The 25,596-nt window shown below is 40.7% G+C and overlaps 1 protein-coding gene across 3 annotated transcripts in view; it reads right to left on the reverse strand.

The window, feature by feature from the left end:
• EPS8 (EGFR pathway substrate 8, signaling adaptor) overlaps positions 1–25,596 on the reverse strand; it is a 130,844-nt gene that overhangs the window by 79,839 nt on the left and 25,409 nt on the right. Inside the window, exon 2 of one of the 3 annotated variants that reach the window (XM_088141313.1) lies at positions 3,332–3,461. The exons of the other annotated variants lie outside the window; for them this stretch is intronic. The gene's annotated coding sequence lies outside the window, so the exon portion shown is untranslated. The remainder of the gene's footprint in view (positions 1–3,331; positions 3,462–25,596) is intronic. 3 annotated transcript variants of the gene reach the window in all.

Below are 25,596 nucleotides of genomic sequence, written 5' to 3' on the forward strand. Positions count from 1 at the left end.
CATCTGAAAGTACATCTCTCCCCTGTTGCCTATACAGTCCAAGAAGCTAGGGAGGGTCCCTTCTGAGACATTTGCCATACCCCCATTCCTTCTGAGGATTCAGCTGTTGTTTGTCCAACTGTTGTCTAATATGTGACTCCTCCATCTGTCTCCCAAGGTCATTCCCACATACCATTATACCCCATCCCGTGTATTCCTCTAGGGAAGGTCTGCTGAGGATCTCCACCTTGCATGAGGTGAACAGAGAGGTGGCCCAATGACATGTCTTCTTGGTGGTTGCATGTACACTTGCAACGCCTTGCCTCCCACAGTACACGTCCTCAACTTATGACCATTTGTTTAACAACCATTCAAAGTTATGACAGTCCTGAAAAAAGTGATTTAGAACTGGTCCTCACACTTACAACCGTCACAGCATCCCCATGGTCATGTGAACAAAATTCAGGTACTTGGCAACTGGCATGTATTTTTGCCAAGTTGCAGCATCCCGAGGTTACGTGATTGCCATGTGTGGTCTTCCCAGGGGGCTTCTGACAAGCAAAGTCAATGGGGGAAGCCAGATTCACTTAACGAACATGTGATTTGCTTAATGGCTGTGGCAAAAAATCATAAAATCGAGCATGACTCACTTAATGGCTGCATCACTTAGTGATGGAAGTTCCAGTTCCAATTGTGGTCATAAGTCAAGGACTACCACAGGGGATGTGGACACTAACCGTATCAGGGCTGCCTTTAGTTAGTTAGCTAGTGGATCGTTGCTTATATTACTGTACATTATACTTTCTGTGCATGTATGTTTTTTGTTTGATTGTAAATTGCTTTGAATCCAAGGAAGTAGGCAACATACAATTTTTAAAACCAATAAATAAAACACTGAACTGAAAATGAAAACTTCTTTTTGTTCAACTTTCGAAAACAGAAATTTGGTTCTCTCTCACTTCATTCTGATATAGTTCCTCCCTCTCTCAGAACATTTCAGCCTTTTCAAACCAATCTACCAGTCACACACCTCTGATATTTTCCACTTAATACAGCAATGGCCTAATTGCATATATGAAGCCTGTTAATTGTCTGTCTCATTTGGTTAAATGATAAATTCCTTTCAAGACAAAGGATTTTTATCACTTTTAATCTGAGTGAATTCAGTCCCCAATACAAAGGCTCAAAATAAATTCTATGGGCAACCTTGAAACATTAGGGAAATGGAACTGCTTATCCTCTTCTAAGCAGTCATGATCATCAGTTCATACAGCAGTTTTATTATGCAAAGATGTTTAGGGTCTTTCCTACTGTCAGTCTCCAAATACAAGGTCTGTGTCTCTTCTGCCCATGAACGATCCCTGCTCTTTGCAAATCCTACATTACAGCTTTGGAAGCAGTTTAAAACAACTCAGGTGGAACTGTGGTGCTGTAATATCAGTAGCTAGTATAAAGCATTATGCATAATTTTAAATGTCAAGCTAGTGTGTGTGGGGTGGGGAGGGGAGATGATTCTTTAAAGATGATGAGTTATTTCACAGCCCAAACTCCTGCAAAGTTTCATGCAGTGAGTACAAAGTAAACCCAAATTATTTTCCTGAGCCTTTTCTGTACTTCAAAACAAACGTCAGATCTGAACGATGAAGGAGTATGACATTTCAGACGAGCTGTAATAGTGATTACCAAGTGGGTTACTGGTGGTAAAAAGCAGTATTCTAAAACAACCCCCCCCCCCCGATAAAAGCACACACACACAGAACTGCACTTCAACCTTACTCAGACTGAGAGCTAGGGGTTCAAATTTGGGGAAGAGAGAAGCAGTGGTTCAACACAGATTTCTGATATTTATATCCTGCCTTTCTTACGTGGTACTCAAAGAAGAAAAATTAGTCTCTTCAGCCCTTGATTTTAACCTCTACACTCCTTGCCCTTTTTGGATTTTGAGAATATGTTGGTTGGTTGGTTGATTTTCCACCCTCTTTCCTCCAGGAATTTAAGGTAGTTTCCATGGAGGTCTCCCTTCATTAAATCCCCACCATTGCTACTCTATGAGATGGGTTGGACTGAGAAAGACAGCCTGGCCCAAACTCATCCATCTTCAGGCACTTGTGCAAAAAATTGCTGCTCTGAGGGACTCACATAGGAAGTATCACCAAGTTACAAAATACCGATTTATCACAAGGTGATTTGCTAGTTCCTCTTGTTCAAACATTGCCCTTGTAAGAGCCTAATTTACCTTTGTCCCTTTCCTGGGCAGATGGGTACACTTCTAAACACAGCTTTACACTACAGCCACCCATCATTCTTAACTTCTAAGAAAGCTTTTATGGTCCATTTGCTTTGTAGCCTATCAGCTTCCGATTTTTTTTTCCAATAAAATTTAATTGTAAAAACTCAGGTAGCACAGGACCTGATAGTTGACATGGTTACTTTGATATCCCTGGACATCATATTTGGGACCTCAGGATTATAAAGTGAAAGCTCATTAGTGGTCCAAGGTTGCTGAATAAGCTTTATGGCTGAATGAGGAACTTGAGTTTAGGCTATATTCCTAGTTCAATGATAGGAAATTTTAAGTGGTCCAAGAAAGGTCACGCTAACTAGGAAACTGGCCAGTTGTAGTATCGACTCATTTTGAGGTCACCAAGTTGGGAAAGACAATCCCTATATTTTTTCCAGATGTTCAGTTTGGGTGGTGTCATGATGTTGCATTCATGTTGATAATGGCACTTTCACAGTTTTATGGGGGAGGGAGGTGATGGATCAGATCCCAGCACTCAAAGGAAATTGTAGTTGAAAAGAGACAATAAAGAAAAATGGGAGAGACAAAAGAAAAGTAGAAGGAGAGATAAAGAATGAGCATGGCAAAGTTCAGAAATACAAATTTTAAAACATGTTACATTGAGAATAAGTATGAAGGGGTTAAGCCAAAGAGCTGGTAGAAAAACTTCTAAGGAAGGATTTGACAGAGGAAAATAATTCTAGATACATATCCAGGAAGACCGTTCTTGGAAGGGCCAGAAAAAAATCTTTTTCTTGGGATTGAGAACAAGCATCTGTTGGGCAGCTGTGGACAGCAGTGAAACAGAGGATATAAGCAATGACATATGAGGAAGGAAAGGACAGAAAATAAGCTGCAATGAGGAATGTTCATTGCATTGTTCATTGCATTGCATTGAATGTTCAAGAAGAGCTTGAGCAATAAAAAGTAACAACAGCCCTTGGGTCAACCTGAACAGAATCTTTGCAGTTTTCTTGGCAGTGTTATGGACGCAACTTCCTTGTCTATCTGAAAACCAGGCGGACCAATCCAAACGCAATTCCAGCACTAACCAAAGCCAACACTACTTACTGTAGCTTAGAAATCAGCCAGGGTCACCTAAGGGCTGAGGCAGATTTATGGGTAAGAAGAAGTTTTCTGGTAGGTAATCCTCAAGCACTCCAGGCCAGCAAAATGGGGAATTGTAAAAGTTGAACGAAATCTAAAATTGACAGAATGAGAAAATAGCAATTTCTTTGAAGCTTCTGAATCACTTAAAAAAGAACAAGTCCACTTTTATAGGCTTACAATTTTAGTAACATTTAACCACATAACTAGCTAAGAAAGAAGAGTTACGGGAAGTTATGAAGTGTGGTCAGATTTCCTCCTGCTTAATTTTGGTTCTCTGTGTTGTCCTTTTTACTTAATAAACATAAAAATGGCATAAACCTAGATCAACCTAGCAACCTACTCTTCCAAAATGCTGGATTGTAACTCTTATCTTCCCAATTAGGATGGCCACGTGGGCTTGAAGTGATCAGAATTATATCCAACATAGCTGGAGCACGTCTGGGTGGGGAATGGCTATCTTAATGCTTTATAGGATAACTATACAAGGCGATAGAAGTCAATGTTTCAATATGTTAATCATGAACAGTACAAGATGTCCTTTGATCAGAGATAAGTGGAAACCTGAGGATGGGGAATGACAAAAGGAATTTTTATTACAGCAAACTATCAAGTATGATGGACTTTGTTTTAAATTCAATGTTGAACTGCTGTTAGCAATAATAAACTAGTAATTCAAAAGAAATGTCTGAAATGTCACTGTTGCACTTCATTAAAACTCAAAGGTCTGGGTTTTCAAAAAGGTTTACACAAAGAATATCTAAAAAGGAATAAAAAGGAAGAGGAACCAACACACCAATTGCTATGCCTGCTGGAAAACAGACCAATTCTCTGTCCTCAGTATGGAATAATCAGAAGTGTAAGGAAGTGAGGGCATACAGTACAAGATTTGGTGGACAATAAAGAGAATAATTATTGAGGAGGCCAAGAAGGGAGTTACCTCTGTAATTGTGAGCAGATAACATTATAAGCTGTAAGTAATATGATAAAGCTGTTGCTTCTTGTGGGCTTTGTATCAGATCCTTCAGATTTTATTCAAGGGGCAAATTGGTTTGTCTCTTGTGGAAAAAGAGTAACTTGGCATATACAAAAATGTATGCAGAATATCTTTCTTTGCTAGTTGGAGTTGGATGATAACCTACACCAGGTTTAAAGGAGGTGATGCAATTTGGAGATTGGCATGTGATTGGGAAGATCTGCTTTTACTATAGCAAGTTATGTGAACATTAAGCCACAATTAATTAAGCCTCCCATTAAGCCGTAACTGAGAACTGTGGTCCTTGGAATAAATTCTTTATTGAACTTCAAATGTGTGGGTTCTTTCTAGATATGAGGACCTGCACAGAGTTGGTGCCATTGTGTCTTTCCTAAATTATTCTCATTCTTTCATCCTTGAATTGAATGTAAAATGTTCCATTCTCTGTGTCATCCTATCCCAGTACGGGAGCTGGCCACCAATTGGCACCACATAGCATGAATGGCACCTCATCCCTCACAACAGTTATTCACATAAAATGTCCAACAATGGTTTCTTCTCCTTACTAGAAAACCCTGGGTTTCTATTTTTCAAAACATTATTTAATACACCTTCTTTCAAAAAGAACCCCAAGAGCTTGCAAAAATAACTCACACTCATCATCAACCAGTCGGACTACTGTGGTGTGCCCTACACAGAGCTGCCTTTAAAGACCTCTGAGAAACTGCATTTGGTAGGAAATGCAGTAACCTGAGTGCTAGCCAATATTAGATGCTATGAACATGTTACACCAATGCTGTAGGCTGGTTTGGGTGCTGACAGGTTTCCAGGTGTAATTTAAACTGCTGGTTTCAACCTACAGAACCTTGGTATGCCAAGGTGTCTTCAGATTGTCTCCATGTACCAGAATAGATCCATCCAATAGGAAAGCTGGTTGGTAGTTCCCCAGTACATGAATTCGGGGTGGGAGGAAGGATAGGAGGAGGTCTTCTCCATTGTATGTCTCCATTTTGTGGAATAATCTTCCACCAGAATTTGAATTTGCCCTGATGCAGCCAGCCTTCCAGAAGCAGGTTGAAACAGAGCTCTTTCAGAGCATTTTTTTAAATTGGTTAGGACAATCCCACAGAAATTGTTTACATATTGCTCTGGTTTTAAATTAATACTGTGTTGTTTTATGGTTGTATTTATTATTATATTATTGTACTTTGTAAACTGATGAGAGTTGCACGATTGAGATGGACTAGAAACCTAATGAAAGAAAGATGAAATGAATGAATGAATAATAGTTAAGTAGCCTTTGATACGACATTCTACTTAATTATTGCCTAGTTTTCAACAAAGCTACTTTGTTATGCCTGAAACAATGAACCTACAGTTTGTGTCCACTCTGATTTAAACCTGATTTATAGGACAAAGGCAAGCCACAGTATACTGACTCATAAGCAGTGGAAAACTATGGTTTGCAGTAAACATGAAAAAAAAACCCTAATTGAGTGGAGCACGCGGTGGTCCATGCTGCTCTGATGTTTGATTGTATAACTCCCCGATTTAATACTGGATATTAACTAATCCATTATGTTAAAGGATATATTGTTAAAAAGACACAGGGAGATGGCAGAAATGACAAATAGCTAAGGACCACTTGCAACACCCAAACTGAATTTGAAAAAAAATAAGGCCTGATCTACCCATCCAGCAGAATAGGAGTGCAAGGCACAATGTTGCAGATGAGTTTTTCAGTACTCCCCTATAAGACTTCTTAAAATAAAAAAGGCTTGCAGACAACAGCTGGGATAGGATTTCCCCTAGATTTTTCTCTTTGCAGGACAGTTTGCATGGAGAAATACTGAAAATCAGAAATACATCAACTATAGACTGAACACTATTCTATTTCCACCTCCTACTTGGTTAGATCAAGTCTAAAACCTGATATGACAGATTCAATTGGTTACAGCATGTTAGATAAGTCCATGTTAGACATTATATAAACTACAAATGATGAAAACCAAATATTCCAGAAAGAATTTCAACTCAAAGGGAGACAAAATGTAGAGATAAGGGTTCGGATTTAATAAATGCCTTTGCTTCTACTTCTTCAGACTTTCACTTCTTTGAAAGTAAAAGCAGAAGCACTATCTTTGTCCAAATTCACTGTGTCGAGGTCTTATTCCAATTTTCAGGTCAACAAAAAGTGAAGAAGACTGTCCCCCTCCTGTAGGTTTACAATTTTCAGCACACCTTGTTGAAAGTAGCTTGGCATCTCAAATCTTACCTCCTACATGGTCGCACATATATAAAACATCCTGTCCCTCTCCTAATAGGCAGGATTTTAAGGTTTCTTTGCACTGGTGCTTTGAGGATATTTTAACAGATTCTGGAAGCACCTTGCTATTCTTAATCAAATGATATAATTGCCAGAATGCTTCCATATAGCACTTTGAAAAAGGTGAAGTCAAGCAAGTAGCAGTTGATATTAGCTACAAACCAAGACACAATAACCTCATACAAATAGGTTGAGAAATGAACATTCAAGATACCCCACTGCTCGGTCTCTGGAAGAAATAGCACATAAGTGCAAAGCCATCCAAAAGTTGAGGAGGATTGCATATGGTTATTACTTCAATGGGAGGCCTCCAGAAAATCACAGGGTTGTAAGCTAGACTGGGAAATTGAAAAAGCATTCCAGAAGAAGTCCATTTGCAAACCAATTCCAGACTGTTGCCCAGAAAACTCTATGTAGGCATTTATGTAGTCATTGAGAGTTAAATTCAGTTGGAAGATGATGTTATCCTCTCTTTTTGTGGTTACGAAAACACAGCAGAAACATGAAGAGCAGGGAGCCTGTGAAGTTCCACATCTGGTAACACCAAATATATGACAGAAAGACTATATGTAGGGTCTTAACCTAAGCTTGCAGCAGGATTTCCCACTGTCCAAAAAAAGATCAAGGGGAGAGTACAAAGAGAGTTCACGGTGCCTGAATTGAAAATACTCACATTATTTCTACCATAATGTGCTAGTTTTCAGGCTGACTGATTTATGAAGAAAAACACACTCCTAAAGTTCAAGTACATGTCCCCAGAAGAGGAGGGATTCTATGAGACTTTGGGAGATTGTATTCCCCCTTTGTCAAGGAGAGCAAACCTTTTTATAAATGCCAATTATTTTCTCCATGGTGAACTGTCAATCAACCAAGGCTTATATTACCCATTCATATTTTAAGTAATCATGTGACTAATGGTATCAAAAAACAACAATACTGGTATCAGCTTGTGGTAAACGCAGAACATGTAACTTTCTTTGTTTCCAGTTGCATTCTCCCCCACCCACAATTAAATTTTATACAGGAAAACTGCAATTTCCTGTGATGGAAGTTAATTGAAATACTGTACATAAGGAATTTACTTTAGCTATGATTTCCTTTGCTGCTTCCTGAATTATTGCTATATTTAGGCTACAAATTGCTCTTATGGTCAACTAAATCCTGCATTTGGATGTGTGATGAGCAATGCTGCAATCAAATAAACCTAGATAATAAATAGGGCTGGACAAAGCTTTGAAGAGTTGTTTCCCTTTGACAGTGTTTGGAGCAAAACACTCCTTTGAAGTGGTTTTACAAACCATTGCAGGCTCTCCTTGTGAAGAGCAAAGTTCAACTAAACGTGCAGAATCCTTGAAGTATTGGAGAACTCTCCAGAAGCCATTCAAAAGAGCCCAGGGAGCCAAATCACATCATTGTTATGCTTTGCAGGTACCAGCTAGATGAATGTTCACATTTACAGATTTCTGTGGGCTTCCATTAGCGGAAATGAAACAGTTTGCAACCCCTTTGAATTATTAGAGCATCTGAAGATGTGGGAGATGAAGCTGGGGCCTAACTCAAGGAAACTTGGGTTCAAATCCCAGCTAAGCCATTGATCCAAAGGCAAGCAATGATGGGATACAGAGCAGAAGAAGAGAAAAGCTCAACTAGGTTACTCGCTACTGGTCCAGCAAGTGTCACCCAATGGCCAACCAAATGTACTTCAGAAGCTCACATAAGGTCTTCCACTGTAACCTTCCAGCAAACAGTATTGAAACAGGTGTCCATGGGAGGGGGGCTAAGGACGCAATCGCCATCATGTGCATCATGATGTCATTATTCAAATGGCACAGATTATGTTGTTTTACATAATTCATACCATTTGTGATTTACATAAACATTATATAATTCACATGACTAAATGTTATAGTAATATAATTACAGTTCAATGATGACATGATGCCCATGATATCATCCTGTCTTCTCATGGATGCTTGTGTGTATTTAAGATATACTGCCCATAATTTAGGAAGTGGTAGACAGTCATCAAGAATAATAACCATTGATCATCCATTCCCTTTCAAAACCATCTGAAATTTGTGCTTAAATACCAATTTAATGATAGCAATAGCTTATGGCTTAGCAAAACGTGCTAGCCAAGCTACTGTGGGTTATCCAATGAACCATGGTTAAGACAAACTAAGTTTAGTATGTTGTATAAACCTAGCCATTATCTCTCTGCCACTGGAAAAATGAAACATGAATAAAACCCATAGACACCTTAGGATCCAAGGTGGGATATAAAGAGCCACAATAAGTATCAAAAGACATTTGTGACAAATCTCAGATTTTCATTCCTATATTGAGCTTAATAGTCCCCCAATTTCTCTTTATACCTGTTTCCCCGCTCCCACAAACTCCAATTAATCCATCTTACGAAAGCAATTTTCACAGCTCTAGTGAGGTTTCCTGCAATCAGTTTTATGTGAGCAACTATTTGAAATCCTAGTTGGGTCTTCTTTAGCATCCACTTTCTAGGAGAAGATCTTGACCAACCTGTGGCATCTATGTTGTATAACAGTTCATTAGTGCTAAAAGCTCACCTTTCACTCAGCAGGATGGACTCTGTCCAAGAATCACCTTTGATATTCTTTGCCAAGGGAACTGGGGAAAGTCTCAGTGTCCATTTTTCCACCTCCAGTTAAAGGAACCTGGCTGCTGGTGATGAGAAAGAGTTCTGCTGGAGATAGTGAAGAGCTGCTACACAATACCAGACTTGGTGGATAAATCAATAAGAGTGAACTACATAGGTAAATTATCTGATCAGCTTTAAAGCTGATATACATAGTATAGTTAGCCTTGTATTCAGGAATAACCTACCTGAAGCTGGATTCCACAACGTGCTCAATTCAAAATCCACCTTTTAGTTTCCTGAAAGATTTCTAGCTCTACAAAAGAGGCTTCTGTATTTTGATTTTGGTCTTAAGATACTCTTGACTAAGTGCAAAAACGCATTGTTAGGGGCTGGAACATACCATTTTTCTTCCAGAACAAACCATATTGGTTGTTCTGTGGGTGGGTAATTTTCCAGAAGTAACTTTTTTAGAACAAGGAGTGCTCTGCAGTGCTCCTGATATGGCCCACTCCTGGAACAGAGTTTTGCATGGTCTTATTCTTGAGTAACTGTAGAATTTCCTTGGGTGGTACAATTTGAATTTACTTTATTATTTCAAGAGGGTGCCGATGCTCTTCCTATTACATATCCTTCTACCAACTTACAGTCACCTGGACTGCCCCTGCTTTCTGATCTGAAAAAGCCCCATGGGAGGATTTAACAAGAAGGTGGCAAGTCAGGGAGGTTACAGAATGCCAGAGAAATGGTTATACAGGGAGGACATTCTCACAAACCTCTATGAATTATGGCAAATGCATGTGATTGCAACCGGTTGTCACAGCAATAAACTGATTAATTGATGCTATGGTAAATGCATTCCACCTATGAATATTTGACCTAAACGTACTTCTCATTTAAAAATGAAAATTCAGAAGCAACTTATTTTTCAGCACATTGAATGAAAACAGTGAAACATGCCAAAACAATATTCAGTCCAACAGCAAGGAAGTTACTTCATGTGCTTTAATTTTAGCCTACTCTCCGCCGTTTTCTGCTAAAAGAGGAGAGAAGCAAAATGTCAGGCGAATCACAAAAGTCTCCCCTATTTCTGAGCATTCAAAATCCAGCTGCAAAACTCTTTCGATTGGGTTGCTATAATTTTGTGAATACACAGCAGTACAGTTGCCAAGTGGACCAACAGAAAGTGTTAACATGTCAGGCTGGTAAACAGCACTTTCAGCTTTTAGCTAATGGTTGTAAATTGGATGAGTGCTAACCCCTGGTTTTCAAGCTGTCAGTATAGGGATGCCATGGTTTATGATATTTTCAAGCAGTTAATCCAGAACAAGGGTCACAAGCAAGAGGCTTGTGCAGGCAAAGCTTTAGTGGTCTTTCAAAAGTCACCCCCCTCCCCCATTTTGCCTGCACAGACAAAGGGGGAGCACGTTGTGACATATGGCTAAATCTGCATTCCCTCTTTGCAGATCTGGACGGGCCTACTTTCTGGAGCTGTCTTGTAAACTGGCAGAAATGCACAGAGTAGAGTGCAAACCTGAGACAATCTTAGTCAAGACATGATAAATGAGAAGCCTGTACATCATGCCCAAGAGCCATTTCATAATAGCTTTTCATATTAGATCAAAGAATTCTTAGTTTACAAGCTTTTTTGGCTCCATAACTTATTAAATGGGGACTTGTTACAGCATATAATATTAAGGTGGTAGACACAGCTCCAGTTCAAAACTTTTGAAGGAACCAAAGTTAATGAAAACTGATAGATCTATCTCTGTTCTAATATTTCCAACTACTCAGGTAACTATATTCCACCAGCATCTGCAGCATCTTCTGTCCTTCGGACTGACTGGCTTGTGTAATCTTGTCATACAACTCAGCAAGTTTTCCCTTTAAGCAGTATTTGAAATTAAATGCCTTGGAAGTATGTGCTATTGTGCTAATATTTAATTAACGTAATTTGGTCCTTTGGCTGAGTTGGAAGCAATCAGCCAAAAGACATGGCATCTCCTGAAGATTAACCACAGGGTAGACAGAAATATCTAGTTAATTGTCTGGGCTTTTCCTGCAACAGCTAATTGTCTAGAAATCCCCAACCTGCAACAGAATACTTCTTCTGAGGGAGCCAACACATAAGAAAGCATCTACCAGTATCTGAGCTGCACAACAGAAAATTGGGGCAGAGTGGCAAGAATATGAGAAGAGTGATCATCATCATCATCATTCTCTAAGAAAAAATATCTAATAAGAGCAGGTTTTGAGTCTAGAAGAAGGCAATGGAAAACCACTTTGGTACTGCTATCATGAAAATGACAGGGATGTATCCCAAAAAATCACTAGGCATCTAGTTCAGCTTGAAAGAGACTCTTTTACTACCTTAGACTCTTATGGAAAATGCCACCTTTCTAATATTTAACTCTGATTGTATCCTGTTCTCCAGCATTTCAAAAGTCTGGAGTCTACTTAAGACATTAGTGGCCTCCAAAGGAACTGATTCCTCATACTTAAAATACTGCAACAGAAAGCCACTGCAAAATAGCAATGGTGTTTCAAGGTCTCCAATTACACAACAGACCTTGGTTAGTCTTGTAAGTCAGTCAATTTCCCAAGGATCAGAGTCACAAGCTGCTGTTGACTCAGCTATTCCAACACTATAACCTGTTATTATAGAAGAGACCATGAACCAGAGGGCTGGTCGCTTTGGAAGCCATGGAGATTTTGAAGGTACATTCTTAATACAGGAAGCAATGTGAAGAGAAGGACAGAAGAACAAGACTGATTTATTTGCATCAGACAGCAACAGAAATGGGAGCAGGTATAGCTGATGGTGGACACAGTCTCTGCCTCCAACAAGCTCAGTCTTTGGCACTCTAGTTATAGCAGAGATGCACAACATTTTTCAGGCCAAAGGCCATACTAAACCTATGAGTAGTAGCATTCCAAGTGCTGCACCCCAAAGATAAGGCAGGACAAGACAAATAAATACAGGTAGACCTCAATTTACGACCACAATAGAGACTGGAAAATTTGTCATTAAGTGGTGCAGTCATTAAGCAAGGCAACATTTGACAGCCCCCAATTTTATGACTTTTTTGTGGAAGTTGTTAAGTGAATCACATGGTCATGAAATGAATCAGGTGGTCATTAAGTGAATTGTTTGCTTCCCCATTGATTTTGCTTGTCAGAAGCCAGCTTGGAAGGTAACAAATGGCAGTCACATGACCCCAGGATGCTGCAACTGTCATAAATACATGCTGGTTGCCAAGCACCCAAATTTTGATCACATGACCATGGGGACGCTGCAACCATCATAAACTGTCAAAAGTCACTTTTTTCAGCACTGTTGTAACTTTGAACAGTCACTAAATAAATGGTCATAAGTCAAGGACTACATGTAGGCACAGCTAAGACTATAGTTGACTTAATTTAAATGTAATAAAATATAGCCAGTATTAATATTCCCTATGTAATCTGTCATGTTAAGAAATACAATTCTACAGTAAGTTTTGGAGCATTTCTAGGAGCTGTACCCAAAGCTGCACTGTGTTTTATGTGTGTGTGTGTATATCTATATATCTATATATCTACACCCATATAGATGTATATATGTATATGTCAGGGTTTCTCAATTTTGGCAGCTTAGGTGGCTGGGGAATTCTGGGAGTTGAAGTCCACTCATCTTAAAGTGGCCAAGTTTGGACAACACTGTTGTAACCTGTTTCCAGCAGCAACATGAAGCTTTTCCAAGGACATTCCAATAATTTCTTTGATCTTGCCTATCTACCTTACCTGTGGTGTACTTCTTTGGCTTCCTTCATCCTAAATAGTTTTCTATAAGAAACTAATATAAATCATAAAAATCTCCAAAATAGACTATATATTTCCCACGAATATTTCCTATGTCTATATCCTATGTGTATATATCTCCTATAGCTGTAGTCTATGTATATAGACTATATTTCCTATGTAAATATAGACTACATTTGGAAATTTTAAGTGATCTATATTAATTCCTAGTAGAAAACTATCTGGGGTGGAAGTGATCTTTTAGATTTCAGAGAACCACATTTTTGGAAGGAGTAATTTTGGTAAAGAGCATAGAGAGGAAAAAGGCTGGCACACACCCCTACATTCCTTATGTGCTTACCCCAATTTCTCAGTTATCATCATCATCATCATCATCATCATCATCATCGGTCATAAATGTGAGTCACAGTAAAAAATATTTGGTGATAAAGAGATATTCCTAGTCTTGTGTCCAGTGAAATGAGCTGAATGTAGTAGGTCTTGTCAAGCTCCATATAGGTGGCAAACGAAGGGAGCAAGAACCACACAGATTCTAGGAAGGTATTTTTAATGCTAGTCTGGGGTCCAGACAGAATCTTGAAAACAGTAGGAATGAATTGCCATCCAGAATTATAGGGAAATAATTAAGGTAGAGAATCTTTGGAACCCTTAGTTGTTAAAAGCTCGCGCAGTGATATGGAGAGAAAAACATAAAAATAAGTGTTCTTAAATGGTGCATATGTGAGACTGTGGCTTTTTAAAAGAAATATCTTTGTGTTTTCATAGATGTCATTTAAGTAGAGAGCGGTGAGCATAACATTGCTGGCCTCTGGGTTAGGACAACTGAAAACATTCTTGAAAGGAGTTAAGCAGCGATGGCGTAGATTTCAGAAATCCAGTATGCACTAATATTATTTCCCTCAGGTCTCAAAGCGTGACACATGAGCAAAATGCCCCCATGCCTTCTCTCCTTGCAGAGCTGAGCTTCCTACTTGCTTGCCTTGCCTTCTGGGCCCAATCTGCTGTACACACATCCATAGGGAGTGGATAAAATGAATAGAAGGCTGTTGCAATTTCTTCTGAGAGGATTACAGCTGATTCGCTTGCAGAAGGAAAATAGGCAGTGACAGCGTAGAAGAAAAGCTGATTGAGGTTCTCCTGCTGGCTGGCGGGGAGCCTCCTGCTGCAATGTGGGCCTTGGCAGATGGTCAGTGTTGCCAGTTCTAATTCCTTTAGTCCAAGGGAAGACAACTTAGTGCCGTCCAGGGACTTTGAACTAAAACCCCCACGAGCCCAGCAAGCGTTGCCAATGGGCCAGAGATAATGGAGTTGTAGTTTGAAACAGATGCACGGCCTTTCTCAGCTAGGGGCATGACATACCCTTCCTCATGGCTGGCAATCCCAAGGAGTTTTCCAGTGAGATCGTCAGAATTTTTAGAGGTGGATATTTGGCAGGGAGGCAAGATTGGAAATAGAATGGTTTAAATACATAAACCTTTGTGCTCTCCTTCCCATCTTTATTTTATCATTCTTGACTCCAGAATCACACCGTTAAACATTAGCTATTTTGTCGGCTGAATTTTGGCACTTTGATCTCAGGGGCTTCAGAAGTCCTGGCCTTAAACATCAGACGGGCACCATGCTGCCAATCTCTCCTTTAATCTGTAAATGCTGTGATTTCAGACTTGTCTACATCAAGCAAAGAGAGCATTTAAGCTGTGAAGCTGTAACAGTTGTCACTGCCAAAATTAGCTATTTCTTATGGAGGCACCACATGGAAGCTGAAACATTTGTAAGTGGTTAATATGGCTGAATACCTAGATGGAAACCTTTCTCTTTTATAAAAGTGCATATGGAGATCAAGAAGAGTGAAAAACAACTTTCCATTATTACAAATGGTTTATATGCTTCCCTTAATGTATGATTAAAGGTGATGGACATTATTAGTACACCATGATCCCATGTTACTTGTCCACGTATATTGGATAGCAGTAAAGTCTGGTAATAGTCTGTGAGGTTGTCCTTGGGAGACAGGAGCAGGAGTAGCTGCAGACTGGGCAATGGTCAGCTAAGAGGTAGCTTAGCCCGCAGAAGCAATGGGGGCATGGCAAACATCTCAGAAGGGACCCCATGGTTGGTGCTTCTTGTCAGAACTACCCTGAATGGCTGATATCAGTCTTGCAAGTCTCAAAGTATAATGTCTCCCCCCTCACTTTTTCAGTCCAAGAAAGTAGGGAGAGTCCCTTCTGAGACGTTTGCCACGGCCCCATTCCTTCTGCAGGCTAAGCTGCCTCTTATCTGACCGCTGCCAGTCTGTGGCTCCTCTCTTCCTCCTCCTGTCTCTCCAGGACATTCTCACAGACCATTACAAGTAATGAGCTTCAATGCTCTTACAATCTACACTGTGATATGTTAAGAGTGAAGAAAGGAGAAAATAAGAATAAATACACCATGATGGCATTAGAAATGGGAAGGATGCAAGGGGAACTGTGTATGCGAGTAAGAACACCAGCAAGGAGGAAAGTTGGCTTAACAGTTTCAAACAAGACATTTTGCCCCAGGGGGCACCATGATTTTGATTTTGTACACATCAGGAGTTATTTAGATGAAAATAAAGAGAGGGAGGAAGCCACTCTGAATCAGTGGAAGCGCTGTCAAGTCATCAATGTGGTAGGAGAGCCTGCCTCTCTGATTCCCAATTATGAGAAGTTGGCAGTATAATGTTCATGGAGTGTACTTTTGAAAAGTTTTATTTACAAATTACAAAAAAAATTAGGAACACATCTGAACACACAAAAATTCCATCTTATATATCCTACTTATACTGCAATAGCATAACAGACAAATAAGCTGCAAGATGTAGCATAGCTATGTTAATTCATTTTATGCACACACACACACACACACACACACACATATATGTGGTTATATACATATAGGGTCATCTATGTAAGCTACATGGATGAGAGACCAAATGGAAGCTTTCTCATCAATTTGAGTTTTCGAATTTCTGAGTAATAACTCTGGTGTGCTAACTGGAAATTGGACCTTGTATAGGTCAATCTACCATTCTAATAAGGAGCAGCTTTAGAGTTTAAGTTATTGGAGGTGTAATGGTTAGCATGGTTTAAAAAATAAGCAGCATAACCGCAATCCAACAGAAATACCAGTCTAAATATATGAGCTCTTGCCCCCAACGTCCTCAGACTCCCTGTCAGAATAGAAATTCCTGAAAAGTAAGAGAGAAGCTGAATACAAATTTAACCTTTTGGACAATCTGCAAATATACTAGCCAGGCCTTATGAATGTTACAAATAAAATCTGCAAGGTATGCTAGGCATGACTATAATATCTGGAAAAGATTTCTCATTCAAACACAAACATACATATCCCGGGTTTCTCAACCTTGGCACCTTTCAGATGTGTGGACTTCAACTCCCAGAATTCCCCAGCCAGCTAAGCTGCCAAGATTGAGAAACCCTGACATATACATATATGTTGAAGTTGAAGTCCACTCATCTTAAAGTGGCCAAGTTTGGACAACACTGACTTAGACAGATAGATGCATACAGTTACCAGCAGTCAAACCCAACTCAATGATGTATGCTTATATCATCCAAGTCCAAAGCATAGCTTAACCATTGTTATTGTTTGTCAATAACAATATGTCAGAACTGAGTTTGTTAAAGTACAACCAATGACATTGCTGAACATACGTTAGCTAAAGGTCTCAATTTCACAAGCAGTGATTCGAAATACAAGTTCTATAGCTACAGGCAGAAACCAAGGCAGCAAAACTGCAGCATAGCATGGGGTTTGCACGCAGAATATCCAAGGTTCAGTTCTGAGCATTTCCAAAGATCATTTGGAATTTATTTATTTGCATCCTACATTTTACCAATAATACCAAATCAGTCTTAGACATCAAAAAAATCACTACCCAAAGGAGCAAATTATATTGACCTAAACCAATTCCCCTAGCTGGCTGGGAAATTCTGGGAGTTGAAGTCCACACATCTTAAAGTTGCCAAGGCTGAGAAACATTAACCTAGACCCATGTTTCGTAGACTTAGCAACTTCCAGATATATGGATTCCCAGAATTCTCAGCTAAGAATTCTGAGTTAGTCTCCATATCTGGAAATTGCCAGGTTGGGAAACACTGGTAAGAACATTAGAACACAAGCAGTGCCCTGCTGGATCGGACCCCTGGCCCATCTGGGCCAGCAGTCTGTTCTCCTAGAGGCCAACCAACTGCACAAGGAAGCCCATTGGTCTTCCAGTAGATGGTCTTCAGAGACAGTCACATTGCATCAAGGCTAATAGCCATGGATCCCCATGACCTCCATGAATTGGTCCAACCCTTTTTTGAAGCCTGCCAAGCTGATAGCCAGGACCACAACTTGTAGTTGCCAATTCCAAAACTCAATTACGCATTATGTAAAAATAAAAAGTCCTCTTGTCTCTCCTGATTCTTCTAGGATTCAATTTCATTGGGTGATTTCTGGTTCTAGTAGACTAACTATTGATCTAGTTGAGCATATAGCACAAACTTGTTGGTTGTCTTGGGAACAGGTAGCCTTAACTCTATCATTTTCTAGTGTTCAGGCTCTTTAAAGGGGGCTAGCTAGGAATACCAGTGTAAAAACTGATTCAATTGTGAAAGATGCATGTATATATTGACACAATTGATCGGTTTTTCTTTCATTCAAAATGCTCTTAAAATTTAGAAAAAAAATGTAAAACTACTGACTCAAGGCACTGGTACTTGAATGGTCACACAGGAAATTATCCTAATCCCAATTTACCCCTCTTATCATGCATAGCTCTTGAACATTATTTTGTAAGTAGGTAAAGATACATAAACATCAAATTATATTGGTAATTTAATTAAGATTTCAGTGCTAGAAATGTCACAGTTGCCTATATTATCTTAAGTGTGGACAAAATTCAGAAGGCCAACCCCACAGCCTATATTGCTACCTGATCTCAAAAAAGATCCAAATCACTTTTGTGGAAACAATAATTAATGCACCCAAGACTACCATTTCCATGCAATTCTTTTATTACTCCCATTTGCCCTATTGTGGCTATTTTTCCCATTGCCCTGGTTTTGATGGCCAGAGGGGAGAGGCGCAAATACCTTGCTAGAACAGCAGGTATTCATATTTGAATAAAAACCAATGTTGATCAGTTCAGCCTTTCTACTCATGAGAATGAAGACGTCACACGTACAGGAGCAGCTCATTCAGCCCCATGGCAACCGTGCCAAACAAAAGGACAAATCAATTCAAGGAGCCCTGTTCTTTCAGTGAAAAGGACAGGAGGAGGAAGTGTCTCTCTTCCAACACCATCCTGTCCGGTGCTGGCTGCCCTCCCATATCGCTGGATATCTTGGCTGGCCTCTTGGGGGGTTTAATGTAATGGGATCCCTAGGCTGTAATTGTAGCTGTCAAGCATTTGTCATGTGTCAAATGCATGTTTATTCAATCAAACGAAAGGGATACAACCACCCATTAAGACGCTAGGGTTAGCGGACTGCTACTGTTTTACATTGACCTGGCTTTTTCTTTTTTTATTATTGTGAGCCGCCCAGAGTCACCCATTGGGGGAGATGGGCGGCATACAAATTTGAAAATAAATAAATAAAATAAATAAATACACCAAACCACAAGGTGGTTAAGGCTCACAGCAATGTCTGAAACTGGGCTGTGGGTTAAAGTGTAGTTAATGCTTGAGGGCTGTGGTTTGTGGCAAGTTTACTCGCCTACATCATAGTCATCCCAACTCAGAGGGTCAGTTGACTTCCCTTTCCAGCTTCCAGACTGACAGATGGGGAGAGGAGAAGCTGCAGAATGATTTTATTTCTTATTTGTTAGAGTCACGTCCCTCATTTTCTCTAGAAACTTAAGAAAGCATAGATAGTGCTCCCTCTTCTTATTTTTCTCTACTGCAACCACCCTGTGAAGTCAGTTTTGCGGAGAGTGACTGGTACAAAGTCATCCAGGCAGCTTCCGTAGCAAAGGCTGGGCCTGAACCTCAATGTCCCAAGGCCCAGGCCCAACGCCTCACCACTAAATTACATTGGCTCTCCATGGTGCCATCCAGCTGCAGGGTCTCTGTGATCATAATGGCCACTCTTCCTTGATACTTATTTTCTCATCCTCACAGCCTCCACGTGTGTGTTGAGGGTCAAATTTCCAAAACGTCCAAAGAGCACATCCCCTGGCTAGGATTCCTAATACTAAGAATATTAGGCACTGTAGTCCCAACACATGGAGATGGTGCCAAGTTGGGGGAGGCTGAATTAATGCTTAGCTCTGTTTCGATGCTTTGCAATTTCCTTCTGAGCTTTGCAAAGCTGTGAAAACCCTGGTTAGCTTGATTATTGTGTATTGTTGCTTCACAGGTATTGCCAGATGGTGTGATTAAAAAAAAGAGAGAGATGAGCTAGAACCTTGGCTAAAGCCAGCAAAGGTAGGTGTGAATTCATGTTGGGAAGGCAAGGGAGCACAGCATCTTATGACTGCTCCTTACAGCAGACCACAGGAACACATTGCTCTCTACTCCATGTGAACAGAAGTTTACTTTGCCTTTTTTTTTAATCATTTCTTGTTACAGACCAACTGAATCATATAGCTGTCAGCTACTGCTTCTCTATAATGATGGAGGCATTTATGTTAGTGAGTAACATGGTTTGCTGGAAAAACTCACCTACCTTCTAAAACTGAATTGCACACCCAAGGCCATGAAAGTGTTGTGCTACTAAGCAGATTCATCCTCAGCACACTACAGACAGATGGCTTAACTCTCTCCCCTCCTCTAAATGAAACAGCATTTTAGCATGTCTCCTTATATAGCAAAAACTTTGGAGCTTGTTTGTGTTTGGAAAGAGTGTACACCAGAGAACACAACCGTATATAAAAGGAAAAAGATGAATGAGAATGGCTAATGATAACAATCGACAACCGTCTGTAACATGGGATCATCTGGCCGTAATCCAAAGTGTACAGAAGTCTCATACATGCCTTTTACCCTGAGAGTGCAAAAGGAATGAGGAAACTTGGGAAATAATACAACTTTATTGCACAACCAGGAAGACATTAGACTGTATTAAGACCAAACAGACAAATAAAGAAACCTATCATTCAATCAAAATAATCCGCCTTCCTCATTCAGCAGCATAAAATAACTTGGCTGTTGGATTTTTTTCCCTTCAATAAGCAAACATAAATTCCAACCTATTTAGAACATTGTAGATAGCACATGTCTGAAAAAAGAGGGAAAATATCATTATCACTCCAACTGGCTCAAAGGCACACAAAGAAAGGGAAATAGTGATAAATCATGTTATATTTTCCACTTATAGTAGCACATAGAACATATAAAGCTATAAATGCTCTCTGGGGGGAGGTCTTGGGGCCTCTAGTATGATGGCCAGACAAAATTAACATCTAATCTGAAAGCACAGAAGAAAAAAAGGAAGCCCTATCTCCATAGCATCTAATACAGAAAATGTCCTGCTGAGCCTACATACAGGTATATAGAGAAGACTGCTCTTCTGGGAATCATTTACAGTGTTCCAAACCTATTCAAAAAGATTTTACTGCAACTTGGTATGTTTTAATTTGACCTAGAGTATCTTCAAAGATTCAACTGGCGCATCTAAAAACCATCATGTGGATTAAAATAAAATGCAACAGTTAAATATTACTAAAGAGAAGATATGTTACTCAGTTTATTATCTTCATGGGTTATTACCTTGCAGTGGTAAAGCAACATTTGCATCCTAACAGCATTATGGATTATACAGTTGGGAGTGAATACTCCCGGAAGAGTCATCCACAATGGGAAGGTCATAAACAAGAGTTCAGATTAAATATGATCCACTGGAGAAGGAAACGGCGACACACTTTATTCTTCTGTCAAAAAACCCAAATGCACATTCGCAGCTTGGACAATTACTCAAATTATTCAGATCATTGATCACTGCAAGCCTGCCAAACTGTAGACTTTATGAGAACTCTAGTTGCTCACTTGATCATTGATAGAAAACTTTCTTGGGGATAGGAGAGCTCACCCACTGGGTGTTGTGGAAACATTGGAATTTCCATCCATGTAAAGCCCAGAGTTGAGATATCATTTGCCATCTGTTAAACAGGACAGGCACGCCAAATTTCCAAGGTCACTGAGAGGTTTAAAGGAGAGAAAGTCTAGTTAGTTTAAGCTTTCTCTCCCAATATTGCTAGATCACATAATGCCCTCTATCCTTACAAGAACTGCAAGCCTGGAAGAGGAAGCACAAATCAATTTGTGTTGCCTCTCCTCTCTTCTCTGGAATGTCTGAAGGCCCTCTGTCCATTACAAAATAAGGTTGTCTTAAATTAATTATTGGCAGCAAAGGATTTGTGCAGCCCTTAGAGGTAGTCCAGACAAGAAGCACCAACCATAAGTACTAACACTATCTTTATTAAAAGGTTACACTAACAGAATTTTGCAAGTCTGAAAGTATCTCTCCCCCTTCACCTTTACCATCCAAGAAACTAGGGAGGGCCCCTTCTGAGATATTTGCCCTGCCCTCATTGCTTCTGTGGGTTAAGCTGCCTCTTATCTGACCATGGCCTAGTCTGCTGCTCCTCCTCTTCCTCCTCCTGTCTCTCAAGGACATTCTCACAGACCATTACACTATGAGGGCCTAGTGGGGTGAAAACAAGATTAAGTTAAATCCTTGCAAGATGGAGTTACAGTTCGTCAATAACTGATCTTGCTTGATTCTGGTTCCAACTTGACTCTGGACAGTGTCACACTTCTAAGGGACTGGTCTGCAACTTGGGAGATCCTCTGGATTGCAACTCCTATTAAAGCAGCAGATGGAAGGTGTGCCTATGGGTGTCTTTGCCCAGCTTTGATTACTGCAACAATTGCAGGCCTTCTTGGATGAGGAAGCCCTGCCAACAGCCCTGGACTTGGCACCTCATGGATAGACACCTGTAATGCATTTTCCATGGGACTGCCTTTGTAGATAACTTAGAATTTCCGATTGGTTCAAAACCCTGCAGCCCATTTACTAACTAGGTGTTACAATTATGTTATGGTCTGCTAAGGTTTCTTTTGGGTCCAATTCAGAGTGCGAATGGTTACTGCAGATGTCTTTCTCATCAAGATTCAGCCTGCCTTAAGCAGTCCTGGAGAGAAGGTCTGCTAAAGGTTCCCACCTATGTGCAATGAAGGGCTGGAGCCTCTCAACGCATCTTCTCAGTGACTGTCCCCATGTTCTGGAACACCTTGTCTCCTGAGATAAGGAATGTCCCTATCCTCTTTACTTCTTGATCTTTAAGAAGGGACTACCACACTTTTCCATGGTGTGTTTAAGTGGTCGTGGTAGAAGGTATGTTTATATTAGTTAGATTGTGGAACTGTTGCTTTTATTCAATATAAAATGAATTTTATTCATTTATTTATTTAATCAATTTGTATGGCTGTCTACCAACAAGTGACTCTGGGCAATAAACAATATTAAAATGAAATTAAAACAATTTTTCTGTTCTGCTTCAACTGTAAACTGGTCTTAGGAAGTGTGTGTACATTATATATATATTTATTTTGGTGTCTTCGAGTCATTGTTGACTCCTGGTGACTGCCTGGACATGTCTCTGCAGTTTTCTTGGCAAGATTTCAGAAGTGGTTTGCCCTTGCCTTCTTCCTAGGGCTGAGAGAAAGTGACTGGCCCAAGGTCACCCAGATGTCTGTCTGTCTGTCTCTCCCTCTGTGTGTGTGTGTGTGTGTGTGTGTGTGTGTGAGAGAGAGAGAGAGAGAGAGAGAGAATGAATGAGAATGAGAATAAATTTTTTAAAACCATACACCATTCTCTCTCCTTAGGTCAGGATGGTCTGGATTTGGGGAGAAGCAGCTCCAAATTTTCCAGAACAACTCTTGTCCATGGGCCCCTCAAACCTGGCATCACCTTTCAAATGCAAGTGTGTGCCTATTGTGACCGTGCATTCTGTAAGATACATTTTTAAAAGTTGTTCTCTTTGCCTTCCTCATCCTAAATATCAGTTAGCTAAAACAGACTGACTACTAGTCTGGCATGTTTAGCCACCTGTCAAAACTTACTCTGGTTTGAGACGAGTGTTTTGCTCTGATGGATTCAAAGGGAGTCCAACTATTCTCTTATATTAGCCAATAGTCAGGCTTTTATTCATCCCAGGCTCCAGAATATTTTGATATCAGCTGATCATCAGGCTCCCTTTGGATGTGGATTTAGTGCTAGTCTGGAAGAGCGTTAAACCTGTGTTAAACAACAGTCCAAACAACAGCCGACAGGGACAGAGAGAGTTGTGCTGTGGGACCCAGCTCTCCCTCCCACTTGCCTCTGCAGCCTAGCCGCCCACCCACCCACCCTCCACTCCCGCTTGCCAGATGCTCTTCAGGTTGATTCGGGTTTCTGGAGATGGTTCAGAGACTGGCAGGCCTAGGGGAACAGCCTCACCTGAAGGAACTGGATTCTCCCGTTGCTCAGAGCAGAATGGCCTTGGAAGACAGCACTCAGGGCGTGGAGGGGAGAGGACTTGCCTGAACCAGCCAACAGCAGCCAGTAAGTGCTGGGCTGATCCCACCTCCCGGAGGGTGGACTGAGCCTACCATCCACAGTATGAAGGTGAAGCACATGAGGTTACATCCACAGCAAAACCGGGTCAGGACAAGGGGGAAGCACCACTTTCCCAGGAGGGGATAGCTTAAGGCTGCCTCAGATAATCGGCTGTAGGTCAGGGTAAGGCCGGCGAAGTCCAAAGGGGAGACAAAGAGAGGTTGCCAAGGTCCGTCTGTGCCACAGCTCGACTCAAGCGGAGAAAGTCTCCGGCCAAACCACAGCCAGAGTCAGCGTTCACATCTGTTTTCCCAAATCGAGCGTTTCATGCAGAACCATTTACCTCTCTAGAGACCAATTAAGCCAGCCCCAAATCACCTCCAATTGGACTGGAGTTTGTTTATACATCAGCGGTTTGCTCGTGCGGGTGTGAAAACAAACACCTTTCCCGGCTGCTTGGTTTTGCTGAAGTGACTGACGGTGGGTCCTTAAGAGGCAAATAGCTCTGGAGACTCTCCCTGCATCTCAGAGAGGAAAAGCTGAAAATTTGACTGTTACTTTACGCTGTTCTGTTTTTCATCTGTTCAGATGTGTCTATTTCTACTGGATTTGAATCTTTTTTTTCCCACAAATATCTCATGCCGGCCAGAAAGGAAGACTGTCTTTTCCTTCAGAGGTGCAAATCTCAAGGCCTCATGGCGAACAAACCAATGGCTGACCTCACACATAGCACTAACCCATGGGATTTTAGTCATGACTTCCAGAATAAGTTACAGATAGCTAGGTTCATATAATTATAAACTACAGTTGACAAATCACATGGGCTGAATTCACACTACAAGCTAAGAGGGAACTCACCAAATTACAGATGATCCTGGCTTAATGAATGTCCTGTTTAGCAACTGTTTGAAGTTATGGCGGGGCTGAAAAAGTAACTTTACAACCAGTCCTCGCACTTACAACCGTTGCCGCATCCTGCGATCATGTGATCGCCATCTGCATGCTTCACAGCCAGTTTTCGACAAGCAGAGTCAATGGAGAAGCCAGCAGTGAAATCGCAAGTCATGGTCATGTGATGTCTCACTTAACGACCGCAGGTGATTTGCTTAACGACTGCAGTGGAAGTGAGGTTGTAAGACCATCGCGGTCACGTGATGTCTCACTTAACAACCGCGTCACTTAGTGACTGAGTTGCGGGTTCCAATTGTGGTTGTTAAGCGAAGACTACCTGTACATTACAACAGCGCAAGGCACATCTAGTGCATGAGCCTGTCTCTTTGCTTGTCAAACCAATACAGACTATAAAATATAACCTGTAGGGAGACACCAGCAATATCTGCAGAAGACTTTGTTCGACAAGGGATTGCTTGATGCTGAAATTGCATTAAACTAGGCATGAGCAATCTTTTTGCGGCCAAATGCCACGCTTTATACTTTAGGTGGGTGGGGGTCGACAGCTGCAAAGTGGATAATGTATTTATCAATCAATCATTTATATCCTGCCTTTATTGTATACAACTCAAGGCAGTTACATTATGTTCTCACCTCCTATTTTCCCCACAACACCAATCGTGCAAGGTGGGTCGGGTTAAGAGAGAGGGACTGGCTGAAAGTCACCCAGTTAACTTTCATGCCTAAGGAAGGTCTAGAATTCACAGTCTCCCAGTTTCTAACCCAGCACCTTAACCCAGTGTATTTCAAGCTCAGCAACTTTAAGATGTGTGGACTTCAACTCCCAGAATTCCTCAGCCAGCTATGCTGGCTGGGGAGTTCTGGGAATTGAAGTCCACACATCTTAAAGGTGATAAGGTTGAAAAACACTGGGTTAAGGTGCTGGGTTAGAAACTGGGAGACTGTGAATTCTAATTCACAGGGGGAGGAGAAGTAATTGAGGTGTTCTTGGTTTTGTTTTGTTTTCAACTGCAATATCCCTATTTTAGGCCATGT

This window comes from Python bivittatus, unplaced genomic scaffold, assembly GCF_059951505.1.
Source record: "Python bivittatus isolate LINGU-HERP-01145 unplaced genomic scaffold, Pbiv_v1 ctg000330_np1212, whole genome shotgun sequence".
Taxonomy (NCBI): domain Eukaryota; kingdom Metazoa; phylum Chordata; class Lepidosauria; order Squamata; family Pythonidae; genus Python; species Python bivittatus.